The following is a 15,491-nucleotide window of genomic DNA, read 5'->3' on the forward strand; positions in this document are numbered from 1 at the left end:
CTTTAAAACTGTGGAATTGGGATTCTGTTTCCACGGAGTCGCTTACAGTTTCACCTGCTGCTTTTTACTGTATTTTGGGCTTCTTTTCAGTCTTGGTCACTTATGTTGAAAATGGTTAACACTGCAAAAGTCTGTTCAATTAAATATCATTCTTGTATACAAAAGCAAAACACATTATCTACCAGTTTTTTGGATTTCTCTGTAAGACTTAGGGTGCGTTGTTAAATTCATCGGTGCTCTACATCACTTGGTGCTCATCGGTGCGGTGAATTTAACAGTTTGCTGAATCAACATAGCTGATAATAATAATGGAAAGGTTGCTGCTGCGGCATGCAAGGCTGTGGTTGACCTGTGCGAGCTGAAAGCTTATTGGGACGAAGGTTTAGTTATCTTTAAGTTATCCCACTAATTAGGAGCTAGCTTGTTGTTACATTAAAATGTAGAAAACAGCTAGCCTGCAACTGTACATATTTATAAATATGAATATATTAATGGATACACTTTCAAATACAGTTTGGCCACTTTTCACAACTTTGTAACATATTTGTTTGAAGTATAAAACGACAAATAACCTACACGATAAAAGAAAGAAAATCTGTTCTCTCTCGCATATCGAATTCTTGTACCACCAGCTCAGTCGGCTACTCTGGATAAGTTGGCAAATGTGATATTGTTTAACAATATGTTTATTAGTGCTATGCTATACATTTATTAAAAATACTCCATACCCATTTTCAAAAGATTTTAGCATCTCTGAATCTACAATGACATTGAAAATAGTACAAGACAAACTTCCACAGTGGCAGCCGCAATTTTTGTTTTGCTGCAGTTCAACGGTTTGGTGAATCCGCTTTACATCAGTGCATGCAGCGGTGAATTTAACAACGCACCTGTATAAATTGCATGTTTTGATTGGACGGTCCCATTATTTTGTTGTGCTTTATAGCAGCCATTCAGCACTTTTTATTTTGTATTATGTCCAATCAGAAGTCACAGCCCAGTGAAAGGGGTGGAGTTTGAGCAGACACTGCTAGACCTCCTCTTCCCGTCCGCCTCAGGCATATTTGCATTAAACTGCAGCTAGACATTCGACTTTTGTTTTAATTTTGTTTCACTGTGTTATGTACATGGCAAAAAATGACATGGCAAATAAGTGGGCGAAATATGGGAAGAAGTAAAGAGACCGGAATTGAAGAATGGATAGGACCTGTACCAGGCGATGACAGCAAGGCTATGTGTAAATTCAGTAAATGTGAGATTAGAACTCATCATGCAGATTTATTGTAACATGCATCAAGAGATAAACACAAGAAGAACTGTGCGCCATTTTCACCAAAACGACTGACATCACATTCCAGGTAGCTAGTCGTAAAATCAATGTAAGATTTCAAATCAATAGCCAATTTTAATCTTGAAATATTTGTCCAGTTAAGTGTTTAGCCTTTTTTTTTGGTTGTTTAGAATGTTGCTAATTAATATACGATGAAATATCTTTTTTTTATATAAGCCGACTTTGACATCTAGCTTAGTAAGCCTATGCTAATATCCAGTATCCACTATACTATACAGTGCTACCTCGTGTAATATAAGTTTTTAAAAAATATATATATATATAGTGAGACAGAGAGAGAGCGAGAGACCCTGAAGGATGCAGCCATGGGCCGTAGCCCAGCCAGCCCCCCCCCCAGCAGTGCCAGCAGAGCCCAGCGTAGCATGCAGCCCCCCTGCACAGGAGCACACCCACCCCACACCCCCTCCCGCCCCCGCAGCACCGGCCAGCCTCCCGCCTTCCGCCCCCCTCCCGCCAGGCCCAGTGACAACCAGCAGCAGCTCAGCTATGCCGCAGCCCTGGCCCAGCCTGCCCCCACTGAACTGGGCGAGATCAAACAGCTCCTCAGCATCCTCTGCTCCAGGTTGCAGAACTGAGACCTACAGCACCCGGGTAGGGAAGACCAAATCTACATGTAAATAACTATAAAAAATAAATAAATAAATATAATAATAATAAAAACACACACATATATATATATATATATATATATATATATATATATATATATATATATATATATATTATTATTATTTATTTATTTCTTAGCAGACGCCCTTATCCAGGGCGACTTACAATTGTTACAAGATATCACATTATTTTTACATACAATTACCCATTTATACAGTTGGGTTTTTACTGGAGCAATCTAAGTAAAGTACCTTGCTCAAGGGTACAACAGCAGTGTCTCCTACCAGGGATTGAACCCACGACCCTCCGCTTAAGAGTCCAGAGTCCTAACCACTACTCCACACTGCTGCCCTAATATATATATATATATATATATATATATATATATATATATATATATATATATATGTATATATATATATATATATATATAGATATATATATATATATATATATATAGATATATATATATATATATATATATATATATATAGATATATATATATATATATATATATATACACATACACATACACACACACACTACAAAAAAAGTAATAATAATAATAATAATAATAATAATAAAATAAATAATAGTAATGAGATCATTATATTCATATACATCCTTTACTGTTTAAATGAAACTTTAAATTATAAACTTTGTGTTATTGTTAAGCATTTTGTTCCACTAAGAATAATATTACTGGTAGTTAAATAACATGAGTTCATTTTCAAACAGCTGTTGGAACATTCAGGGCTTGTATTCCTCGGCTTTTGGGCTGAAGAGCATAGACCCTGAATTTATTACAAATACAAATGATTTAGATGTCATAGTTCTGTTGGAGACATGGTGCCGTGCAGATGTGCCCACGCACTGCCCCTTAGGCTACAGAGAGGTAGTAGTGCCCCCTATTAAAATGAGCACAGTCCGGTGCGGCAGGGACTCAGGGGGGATTATAGTGTGGTACAGAGGGGAGCTGGCTAACTACATCAGCCCAGTTAAACAGGGTGGGTCAAACACACACATGGCTCAGAATTAACAAGGGAATAACCCAGTGTGAAAATGATATATACCTGTGTGCAGCATACACCCCTCCCCCTTTTGAATCCCCCTATTATAATGAGGAGTATTTTAACACCCTCCACACAGAGATCAGCCATTTTCAGGCCCAGAGAAATGTGCTGCTCTATGGGGATTTCAATGCCAGAACAGGCTCAGAGCCTGACTGTATAAACACTCAGGGAAACAGCCATGTATATGGACAGACCCCTCTGTACCTCACACCCACCACAATACAGAGAAACAACCCTGACCGTGCGGTAAACAAGAATGGGAGAGAGTTAGTGCATCTCTGTCAAGCCCTGGGTCTGTACATTGTTAATGGCAGGATCAGAGGGGACTCTTTAGGGAGGTTCACTTACTGCTCAGCTCTTGGGACAAGTGTAGTCGACAATGCCATTATTGACATGGACCCCTCCTCTATCAACGCATTCACTGTCAGGCAACAAACCCCCCTGTCGGACCACAATCAAATCACTGTGTTCCTGAAAAGAAGAGGTCAGCCCAGCAACACACACACAGCCCAGTAAGCTGTACAATCTGAATCAAATATACAGATGGGCTCCAAATAGCACAGAGAAATTTAACAAAGCAATCAGTTCTATAGAAATGACTAACCTCATTAACACTTTCCTCAACACACAGTACCAACCAAATGTGACAGAACTAAATCTGGCAGTTAAACACATCAATAACATATTTGAAAATTCAGCCGTAATGGCAAATCTCAAAAAACCAAAAAGAAAATAAACCTGAAACAAAAACTCACACAAAAATGGCTTGATGATTAATGTAAATCCATACGAACAAATCTAAGACATTTATCTAATCAAAAACACCATCAACCACAAAACTCAGATTTACATCTGAGGTACTGTGAGACCCTAAAACACTACAAACACACCCTCAAACAGAAAAAACCAAAACACACAAACAAAACCCTCACAGACATAGAAAAATCTATCGATCAAAACCAGTTCTGGGAAATGTGGAATAATTTAAACTCAACAAAAAAACAACAAGAGTTAACAATACAAAATGGAGCAATTTGGAAATATTATTTTGAAACCCTTTATAAAGATATACAACAAAAAGATCTAACAAATAAACAAAATTTAACAAGAGAAAAACTGAAATTACTAGAACAATCCATTAAAGATAACCAAAATACAATTGATGCTCCAATCACCCTACAACTGAGAAGAGTTACATGAGAAGCTCCTGGCACTTAAACCCAGAAAAGCCTGCGGCCCTGACAGCATCAGTACTGAGATGCTCAAACACAGCAGCCCTGAGTTACAAGAGGTAATGCTTAAATTATTCAACATGGTACTATGTACTGGTTACTTCCCTGACATCTGGAACTAAGGGCTTATATCCCCAATTCACAAGAGTGGAGACAAATTTGACCCCCAATAACATCTATGTGAGCAGTAATCTGGAGAAGGTATTCTGTAGTATAATCAATGCCCGCATAATAGCCTTCCTTACCGAACACAGTGTCTTGAGTAAGAGTCAAATTGGCTTCTTACCAAATCACTGCACCTCTGACCATATCTACACCCTACACACCCTAATCAACAAACATGTACACCAAAAAAGTAAAGGCAAAATCTTTGCCTGTTTCATTGACTTTAAAAAAGCATTTGATTCCATCTGGAATGAGGGTTTATATTACAGAATTATTCAAAGTGGTGTAGGGGGAAAAGTCTATGATATAATAAAATCAATGTACACAGAAAACAAGTGCGCATTTAAAATTGGCAACAAAAGGACAGAATTCTTCACTCAGGGGTGTGGGGTGAGACAGAGCTGCAGTCTGAGTCCAACACTGTTCAATATTTACATCAATGAGTTAGCAATGATGCTGGAACAGTCTGCAGCCCCTGGTCTCACTCTGCATGACACAGAAGTCAAATTCCTGCTCTATGCAGATGATCTGGTCCTGTTGTTGCCCACAGAGCAGGGGCTGCAGCAGAGCCTAGCACTGCTGGAGCAGTACTGTCAGTCCTGGGCCTTGGCAGTAAACCTTAAAAAGACCAATCTAATGATTTTTCAAAAAAATGCCTGATCTCAGGGAAACAGATACAACTTCGCCCTAGGCAACACCGCCCTAGAACACACCACAAACTACACTTACCTGGGCCTGACTATCAGCGCATCAGGGAGCTTTAACCTGGCAGTAATGCACTAAAGGAAAAAGCCAGAAGAGCTTTTTATGCCATCAAAAGAAGATTCTATAAAATTAATATACCTGTCAAAATATGGCTAAAATTAATTGACAGCGTCATCCAGCCCATTGCGCTGTATGGTGGTGAGGTATGGGGTCCACTCAGTCAACAGGATTACACTAAATGGGACAAACACCCAATCGAAACCCTGCATGCTGAACTCTACAAAAACATACTACGGATGCAAAGAAAAACACCAAATCATGCATGCAGGGCAGAATTAGGCCACTACCCGAAACTTATAAATATTAAGAAAAGAGCACTCAAATTTTGGATGCATCTAAAGAAAAGTGAGTCAGACTCACTCCAATATAAGGCCCTCCAAACCCAAGAACTCAGCCCTGAAAAGAGTCCCCTAAGTCTGCTGGCCTTGAAGCTCACTGCACTGACCCCACTAATGCTAACACAAACCAGCTTCAGGTCAACACTGCTTACCAGCCCCCAATCAGAGTAAACCACATTACAAAACAAACCAAAAACTCCTATCTGAAACATTGGGACATAGAAACAAAATCCCCAAATAAACTTGATTGTTATCGGGGCCCTAAAAAGGAACAATACCCTAGCAGAGTATCTCTCCCCTGTCAGAGATACAAAGCAGAGACAGATCCTGACCAAGTACAGGCTCAGTGACCACAACCTGGCCATTGAAAAAGGCCGACACCGGCAGACCTGGCTACCCAGAGAGAACAGGCTCTGTGGTCACTGTGAGACAGGAGGGGTCGAGACAGAGATGCACTTTCTCCAACACTGTGAGAAATTTACCCAAACAAGGGAAGTATTCTTTAATAAAATAGTAAATGCCCATCCACTTTTTCCAAACATGGCAGACCCAGAAAAACTGGCTGTACTCCTGGGGGAGGGACATACAGCCCCCCTGGCTGCCCAATACATAGTCGCCTGCCACAAGCAAAGGGGCATGCAGTGACACCCTGCATGAGGAGCACAACTTGACAACTTGGGAGGAGAGGAAATGAATTACTTGTAGCCAATGTATTATATATATATATATATATATATATATATATATATATATATATATATATATATATATATTTATGATGCATTGTATATATACATGTATGTATTGTATAATTGTTTTGGCAACACCTGCTATTGTAGATCATGCCAAGAAAGCACCATTAAATTGAATTGAAATTGAGAGAGAGAGATAGATAGATACAGAGTGCAAGCACAGGAGCTTTTTAAGTACTATATAGGATACTATATGTCCCAGACAGTATAAACTTAAATGTGTTTAAATACTGTAATGTAAATCAGATGTTATGTTTCATGTTTGGCAAAATGCATTTAAGAACTGTTAATTATGAACGATTTTTCATTTACAAAAAAAGATTTACACTACAACAGGTCGCATTATAATGGGGCAACACTGTATTTTGAATATTTTGACACAACTCAAATTGCTGTGTAAATACACATGCAACCTGATAGGGAAATGTGGCCTACTATAAGTTATATCATCACTATACATAATTTAATTTTAAAATAATAATAATTATATTTTTTTCTTTTAAAGGGTTTTTGGCAGTCAGACCAGTAGAAACCATTTCGTAGAAAGTAAGGGAACTGAAAACTGCTTTCATTGCATGCCATACTAAACAGTGGATCACCTCGGAGAATTAGCTGAAAAAATTGTGCGGAAAGGATGTGAAACTACACAGAACCAAACGCACAGCACTCATCAACAAAGTAATTGGTCTGGAAATGCAGTAAGATTTACTTAAAGACTTTGGTGATTCAGCTTGTAATAGATGAAACAACAGACATTAGGACTGACAAGCAGTTGTGTGTAGTTATCCGCTACTTCAGCAAGCCTCTGGAGAAAATGATTTCTTAGGATGATACATTTGGAAGGTGAGAACTCTGAAGCCATTTCAGCTGCTTTGCTTCAGTTCATTGACAAATGTGGTCTGAAATTTTCTAAATGCTTTGGAATTGGCACTGATGGATGCCGTGATGATCGGAAGGCATAATTCAGTGTTCACACGTCTACAGAAGGAAAATCCCAACCTTCGTGTTGATAAAATGTGCATTCTTTACAATTGTGTGCCAGTAAAGCTGTTGACACGATGCCTAGGAATATCGAGTTCTTGATTTTGCATACATATGGTTTACCCACAGCAGTCAACGCCAGCGACAATATGCAAAAGTCTACCAACTAATCAACGATGGTACTGCACCTTTAAAAATACTTCAGCTGTCAACAACAAGATGGCTCACTATCTACAATTGCAGTGCTATGATATTATCTCAATGGGATGAACTGAAATTGCACTTCCATCTTAGTAAAGACAAAGATAGATGTTATGAAGCTGAGGTTCTCTTTCAAATGTACAGCAATCCTGTAAACAAACTGTACTTGCAGTACTCTGATTCTAAGTGAATTTTCAATATCAACAATCTTTTCCAGCTTGAAGAAGAGAACCCCTTTCTTATACTTGACAACCTGAATTCATTCTACCGATCTATTCGTGTAAGATTTTTAAACCCTGCTTACCTACCAGCGTCTGACGCTCACTTTGTAAATGTAGATCTCAGTGACAAAAGTAAATTCCTCTCCATTGTCGCTGCTGATTTTGGGGTCCAATTTCACCTGACTGCAGAAAGAGTTGCAGTGAAAAGTGACCGGTTGCCTGAAAACATTGCCATGTGGAAGTCATTGACTGTCTTTAGCCCTTCAGTCATTCTAGCCCAAGTCAAGCCCCCTCTTCGACAGTTTACTTTGCTTAGCCTTTACACAGGTGATCTTGGGAAATTAGATTCCCAGTATAGGTCAATAAACTTACTCCAGTGGAAAAATATAGAGGACAGGAAAGCTGTGGATTTGTGGATTGAGGTTCTGAACTACAAAGATGCTGCTGGGGAACAGTTTTTCAACAATTTAGCTGGTTTTGCACTAACACTTCTCTGCATGCCACTGAGTAATGCAGATATGCAGCATGAATTTTCTCTACTGAATGTGGTGAAATCTAAACTCAGAAACCGACTGACCCAAGAAACTCTTGGAAACATCTTGTCTATTTGCTGTGGATTCAGACGACTGTGAATATGCTGTAAAGACTTTATACCTAGTAATGACATGATTCAGCTCTACAAATCAGACATTTACCAAAATGATGCCATTCAACCTGAGGAGGGCATCCAAGCTGTAAAAGTGAAAGGTAGGATTCAGCAAAACAGTCAGTTGAATTGCAGGTTACTACTTTGTTAAATCTCCCTTATTAAAAAAGTAGTATACTGCAAGTATGCCTGGGTCCAAATATTAGGGTTTTACTGTGTGAGGGAGGTGACCCTCACATTGTCTCAGTATGTATCTGAATATTTACTGCAAATGTTTTTAACTGTTTTTGTATTGTGTTGCTGATCCTTGTGTCTAGTAAGGAAAATAATAAAAACAAAACTCACTTACCTGTTGTATCGGGACTGGAGGCCTGTGGTTGGGAGTGTCCTGAAAAAACAAAAAACAAAAGAAAGGTTAATCAAGAGTACTGTTTAGATAGTTGGTTTGGAAGGGTGCACACTTCCAGAACAATGTATTGCAGTACTATTGTTAAGATAAATTTTAAAATGAACAACAGTTATTTTAATGTGCTTGTTTTTTTGATATGGATGGTTTAGGTAACCCGAGTTGGGTGTGGTGGTGTGGTCCTCCATCTTGACAGGAAGTGGGGAACCAGCCATGTTAGTGAGGGAGGCTGGCCTTCTTTTCAAGTCCAGTTGGCTTTTTTTTTTCACAGATATCTGGCAACCCTGAGCAGCGTGGTAACCCTAGTTTCTTGCAACAGTTTCTGACCAAACGTGTGTGAGTAGTACCGTTGTGTAGCAAGAAGCAAGAAGGAGTGGAACAGAAGCAGCTTGGGGTGCACGTTTTGTCTACAGAAGCAGAACACTGTGTTATTGGTACATTTCGTGGTAAATAGTGTAAGTTTAGCAAGAACTTGTTGATGTAAAGGAAATAATGGTTTTGAGGAAATGAAGCTATCAAATGATTAGATACAGGGCAGGTTATGACCCTTCTTCAATGTAACCAATAAGGTCATGCATGCCATTAAAGTTGTGTGTTAAGGAAAAAGGGGGCAACATCACCCAAGGTTATAATTGCCATTTTTTTTGGGGGGGGGGGGGGGGGGGGGGGCTTTTATTGACTTCCCTGGGTACTGATTTCCTGTAGCAGGGCAGTACCTATAGAAGATATTGAAAGGGGGATAGATGATTTTAATTAAGTTTCCCTCTGCTTGTTTTAAAGCATAGTTTTAATGCATGTGTTAGATTAATGTTTAGTTATATATATTCATTGATGTGTTTCTTTTTTGAATACTTTTATTTATTATTGATAACTGTTTGCTGGTTTGTTTTTATATAACCACCTGCATAATGGTTTATTCTGGGGGAGGGGTAGGCCTGGAAGGGTATAAAGGCTGTTAGTTGGTTCAGTCAGGATCTTCCTGTTGTGTAGATCAGAGGGCAGTTTTGCAGCTCTAGGGTTAGACTTAGTTATTGGAGTCAGTACCTGTGATTAGTTATTTTTGGTTTCCACCTTTTCTTTCTTCAAATTGTTTGATATTTTGTTCACTTAGCTTTTTGTTTATTATTGTTCTTAAATAAAAATAATTGGTTTTGCACCAAACATCTCTGTGATCTGTGTGCTTCCCTGCAAATCAACACCAGCTGCTGGCTGCACTCTCCAACATACTGTTACTGATATTATGTTGTACTATTTACTTTCACTATACAATGTTTTTTTTTTTTTATAAAGGTTGTCACATATTGCCCAGTAGCTTTTTTAAGCCATAGACAAGTTCAGTAATGTGATATAGACAACATAATGTTCATGTGACCAGAAATGATGCAGAGGGGAGGCTGGCCTTCTTTTCAAGTCCAGTTGGCTTTTTTTTTTCACAGATATCTGGCAACCCTGAGCAGCGTGGTAACCCTAGTTTCTTGCAACAGTTTCTGACCAAACGTGTGTGAGTAGTACCGTTGTGTAAAAATGTAGCTTAAAATTAACAGTTGCATTCCAGAAATTTAGAATAAGAACAGCAAAAAACTAAAATACACTTAAGCTTTGTGTGTTGGACATGCGACACTAACAAAATGCAGTGAAAATAATTTGAATGAAGTAAGGAAGCAAAAGGCTCAATAATTAAACCAAAAAGGAAGTGAACGGTTACAGTATCAAGCTGAAAAAAGTTTTCTTTGTGAACTCCAGTAAACCAACGTTATCTATTCTTTCGCCAGTCAAGTCGTAGAGTGCCTAAATAACTCTTTGAGTCAACACAAACAGATTTGTTTCGTCTGTTGGATCTTCTTAGCAGCCACAACTATCCCAGGTAAAATAGATTTGGTTACTGGTAAGCGTTGTTTACCGTCAGGAGTTTAAGGATTATTTAATTGCGCAGCACATTCCCTAGTTAGATAATGAACTTATACTATCTCAGCCAAAGAAACATGCACGATAATTTAAGACGTTACCATTAGAAGAAAAAAAGACTCTATGTAGCTGAGTTTTGGACTAGTTTTTTTCTCTTATAGACCATTTTAAAGTGAAAGCAGAACGCATAGAAATAATTGGGACTTTATTTTGGAAGTGTACGGGTGAGAAAAAAAAAACATTTAGGCAATTAAAAATGAAATGCACTGCATTGATTGCAGTAATAAAAAAAACACATTTACTAAATGTAGCTCTGTGATTGTGCTAATGAAAATATCTAAAATGTACTGAAATGTGCTTGCTGTGGTGCATTTAATATAGTAAATAGTAGAACAAACTTGATGCAAACTTGTTTTTACTGAAAATAAACATGTAGTCATAAGGGCTGTCTGTATTACATGCTCTCAGATGAGGACTTCACTAACACTGAGCATGGGATGGGAGCTGCAACATACTGTTTCCCATATTACAAGTGGACACAATTAAAGGTGCGGTCACCAAATCCACGCACGTCTTGTGTTCCAGGGGCCTTGATGCTCAAAGTCCATTTTTCTTGTTGGTCTTGCCTTGCTGTGAGCAGTGCTGAAATAAATCTCCTTCATTGCACTAATGAAGTACTTTGTCAGACACTACATGCAGACCACTACTAGTCTAGCATGTGCTTAAACCATGCACAAATGCAGCAGAATGCACCATTTGAATCCCTTTTTTCAAAAACTTCAGACATGTTTAAAACAAAACAGGTACGTAAAAGGTACCAAAAAAATAAATAAATAACAAGCCCAATGTTTGTGGTCATTGTTATTTTTAGTATTGTTAGTTGGTTTCTGCTGCATCCTATTCTATGCATATTTGCACCTGTGTAGAACAATATTGGCAAATGTAGAACAACTGGACTGTATAACAGAGTGTATTTTGTACTGTGATAAAGAAAGGGTTAATGTATGTTTCAAACAAGTTGTGTGAGCAAGAAGGAGTGGAACAGAAGCAGCTTGGGGTGCACGTTTTGTCTACATTTTTTTTGGGGGGGGGGAGGGGGCAGCATATAGTTAGTCTCGGCCAGGGTTGGTCAATTCAATTCAAGAATTTGAATTTAAATTTGAATTTGAATTGAAAAAATCTTCAGGATACAGAATTGGAATTTGAATTGGAATGGAAGGAAATAGAATTTAATTCCATGAAATTCCACTCATTTTAAAAAGTAAATGCCACATTTACCAAACGAGCAAGATGGGCTGAATGGCCTCCTCTCGTTTGTAAACTTTCTTATGTTCTTATTTATTTTATACTATATACTTTATACTTGTATATTATATCACTATAAACAATACTGATTGTAGTAGCATTAATATATACTTTCAAATACTGTATCTTAAGCATGGCTCAAAGCTTTCAAAACTTGGTTTTTGCATTTTTGTAATGAGATGTTGAAGAGCTACAGTAGTCCTGAGTGGGATGTAACAACATAGGAGTGAAAAACTAAAGGATTAAAGAACGGATGAATAAAGAAAAACAAATAATTAAGGACTACAGTAGCTCTTAAACATCTCGTTACAAAAACGCAAAAAAATAAGTTTTGAAAGATTTGAGCCATGCTTAAGATACAGTATTTGAAAGTATATAGTAATGCTATTGCAATCAGTATTGTTTATAGTGATATAATATAAAAGTATAAAGTATATAGTATAAAATAAATGTGGCTTGACTTTTTAAAATGAGTGGAATTCCATGGAATTAAATTCTATTTCCTTTCATTGCAATTCAAATTCCATTTCTGTATCCTGAAGTTTTTTTCAATTCAAATTCAAATTGAAATTCTTGAATTGAATTGGAATTTACCAACAAATTCCAATTCCATTCAGAATTGACCCCAACCCTGATCTCGGCACTACTTGGGAATTCTGATCCAGAGGACAAGACTTCCAGTCCTGCCTTGCAAAAGCATTCCCAGTATACAAGGTAGAAATTGATCAGACTATTTCTGATACCATATTGCTAGTTGACTAATATAATCTGTATAAGAATATATTTGCTATAATTTAATTGCTATGATATCACTATGCAATATTAAATAAACCGTATAATTGGATATGAATAATTGATACTTGTCATTGTCTTTACTATTCACTATATAATCATATAAGGTTTAGGACTAAGGTATAAATTAATCAATTTCCCACACCTGTATGTTATGTACTTTGTCCTTAGTTGTGACGTACTTTTGTTTTCTTTTTCTTAAGAAGACATTAACTTTACAGCATGTAGTTTAGACATTTACAAAAGAAAGCACAGCCTTTCTCAGTAGGATTGAGTTCGTACCACACAAATCACTGTTGTTATTTTAAACTGGTAGACTGATGAAACACACTCTGTTTTTAGCTCCAGTGGAAATTATGCAGTACAATATTTTAGTTTACAAAGTCGTCATTCTCTCTACACAGCAGTGTTGCCAACTTTTCAGATCTGAACATAGCCAGATCGGCCTCATAAAGTCAATATTTTAAAGCAAAAGTCGCCAAACAATCATAGTACATAGACACACCAACAACTACACATAGTAATGCAGTGGTGTAGTCCTGAATCTAGAAGTACCGGAACGCTGGGGGTTGATAGAAGAGCGAGTGTGCCAATGTCATGCAAAAATGGCCTATGAAAAATGTTCACAAATTATTTATAGCATGGCTCAGCTTCAAATTTAAAGTTGGTCTGAAACGTCTAGGTGATATGGTTGTGAATAGTAAATGAATATCGAACTTCAAACCAATTTTACCACTGGCAACGCCATGTTGCTGGTTTGTTTAGAACCAGGTTTGTGGTTGTTAAGCCCGTTGCTAAGCAAATGACGCATTGACTTTCTTTGCGTATTCAAATGGGGCGGGGCAATATTGGATTTCATTTTAATTATCCCGACAATGATTCTAAAAGGATGTTGCTAATACAGGATAATCTAAATGTTTTGGTGATTTTATATCTCTGAAATTCTCCGATGACTATCCTGGAAATAGCAAGATTTGTAGCTAGTTGCTTTTGACAAAAATTGTCACCAAGTCAGCCCTTAAAGTCACTAGATTTAGTGACAGATTGGCTAAGTTGGCAACACTGCTCCACAGTCATTATTTATGTGATGTAGCACCCAAATACCACGCACATTCCAGACGTTATAGGAAGTGCGTGTCTAAAACGTTGTACGACTTCAAAGGAAGGGTAAATCACGTTTTCATGCTGAAAAGCTGTACAATTGACCAAAAACTAATTTTTGTTTTGCATGGAAACATACCCGGAAGTCGTACACTGTTAGAGTTTTCTTTTGTTGTTTGTTACGGTACGGTACACCATACCATATATTCAACGTTTCAAATTTTTGCCATTTGCATAAAAACTGTTTAATAGTTAAGTTGTTTTATAAGCAAGATTATAAAAAATATTGAAGCTACTACAAATAAAATAAAAAAAATACCTTTTAAAATAAATACATAAATAACGAAGCTGATTACACTTTGTTCCTTCTTTTTTCTTGAAAGAGCAACAAGTTTATTTTATTACAACTTGTAAGGTTTAGTTATAACTATGTTTTATAGTATTTGATGATTTTTTACTGTAAACTGCTCTTTATATTTTCATGTTTTTACTGTTTAATTGTATTTTTATTAATAACCTGTTTATTTGTTTTATACTTACAGAAAACACAACAAGTAATCAGAGTACAGTAGGACAACACTAATCAACAAATAACAAAGCATGACTAGGGATTGTCCTGTTTAAGAGCCCGCACCCTCAATGCGCCAACATAGTTATATAAAGTATAAACGTACAATCTACCAACAATCCAGAGTAACGTAATGCTGAAGACAAGTAGATAGAAAAAAAGAAAAAAGGAGAAAAATAAATAAAAGAAAATAAAAAATACCAAAATTAAAAAAAGGAAAGGAAAGAGAACAAAATTAGAGAGTAATAGAAAAGAAGAAAAAAGGAAAATAACTCCCAGCTCGGCACTCGCTAACAGCAAAGGGAGGAATCAGGGCACAAACCAAATGAATCTTAAGATATTAAAGTTCAAGCTGTTCAGTGTAGGACAGAAAGGGTTGCCATGCAGTGCAGAACTTTTTGGTAGACCCACGTAAAGTAAATTACATTTTTTCCAATTTGAGAAACTGCATGACATCCCCAATCCAACGGCTGTATGAGGGAGGGGCTGACTGCTTCCAATTGAGCATGACAAGACATCTAGCCAACAATGTGGTAAAGGCCAAAACATCAGATTGGAATCTAGTTAAAGGGATATCCTCGGGAACTACTCCAAAAAGAGCTATTAAAGGGGATGGGTCAATGGGCAATTCAAAAACATTAGAAATGGTGTCAAAAATACACTTCCAAAAAGGAACAACCTGGAGCATTACCAGAACAAATGAAAAAGTGAAGCAGGTTCTTGTTTGCATCTATTACAAGCTGGGTCTAAATCTGGGTACATTTTTAACATTTACTTCTTCATGAAACTCCTCTCTATTTGTGCCAAAAATTCTAAAGCATAATTTTCATTACCATTCATTTTTTCAAATCTTATTCCCAATAAATATGCTTTTTCAAGACATGATAGAACTCTCTTTTTCCTCCCTTTACCTGCAATATTCTTAAATTGATCTTGTATCTCTTAATTTCTTATCTGCCATTATTTTTTAACAATATTCTTGCCAGTACTGCCTTTTTCTACTGCTGATTCCTCTTTATGCCATTGTTTTAGCTTTATTATATTGTATGAGTGTTTCCTTATTCATTTTTGTTCTTTCT

Source organism: Acipenser ruthenus, chromosome 8, assembly GCF_902713425.1.
Source record: "Acipenser ruthenus chromosome 8, fAciRut3.2 maternal haplotype, whole genome shotgun sequence".
Taxonomy (NCBI): domain Eukaryota; kingdom Metazoa; phylum Chordata; class Actinopteri; order Acipenseriformes; family Acipenseridae; genus Acipenser; species Acipenser ruthenus.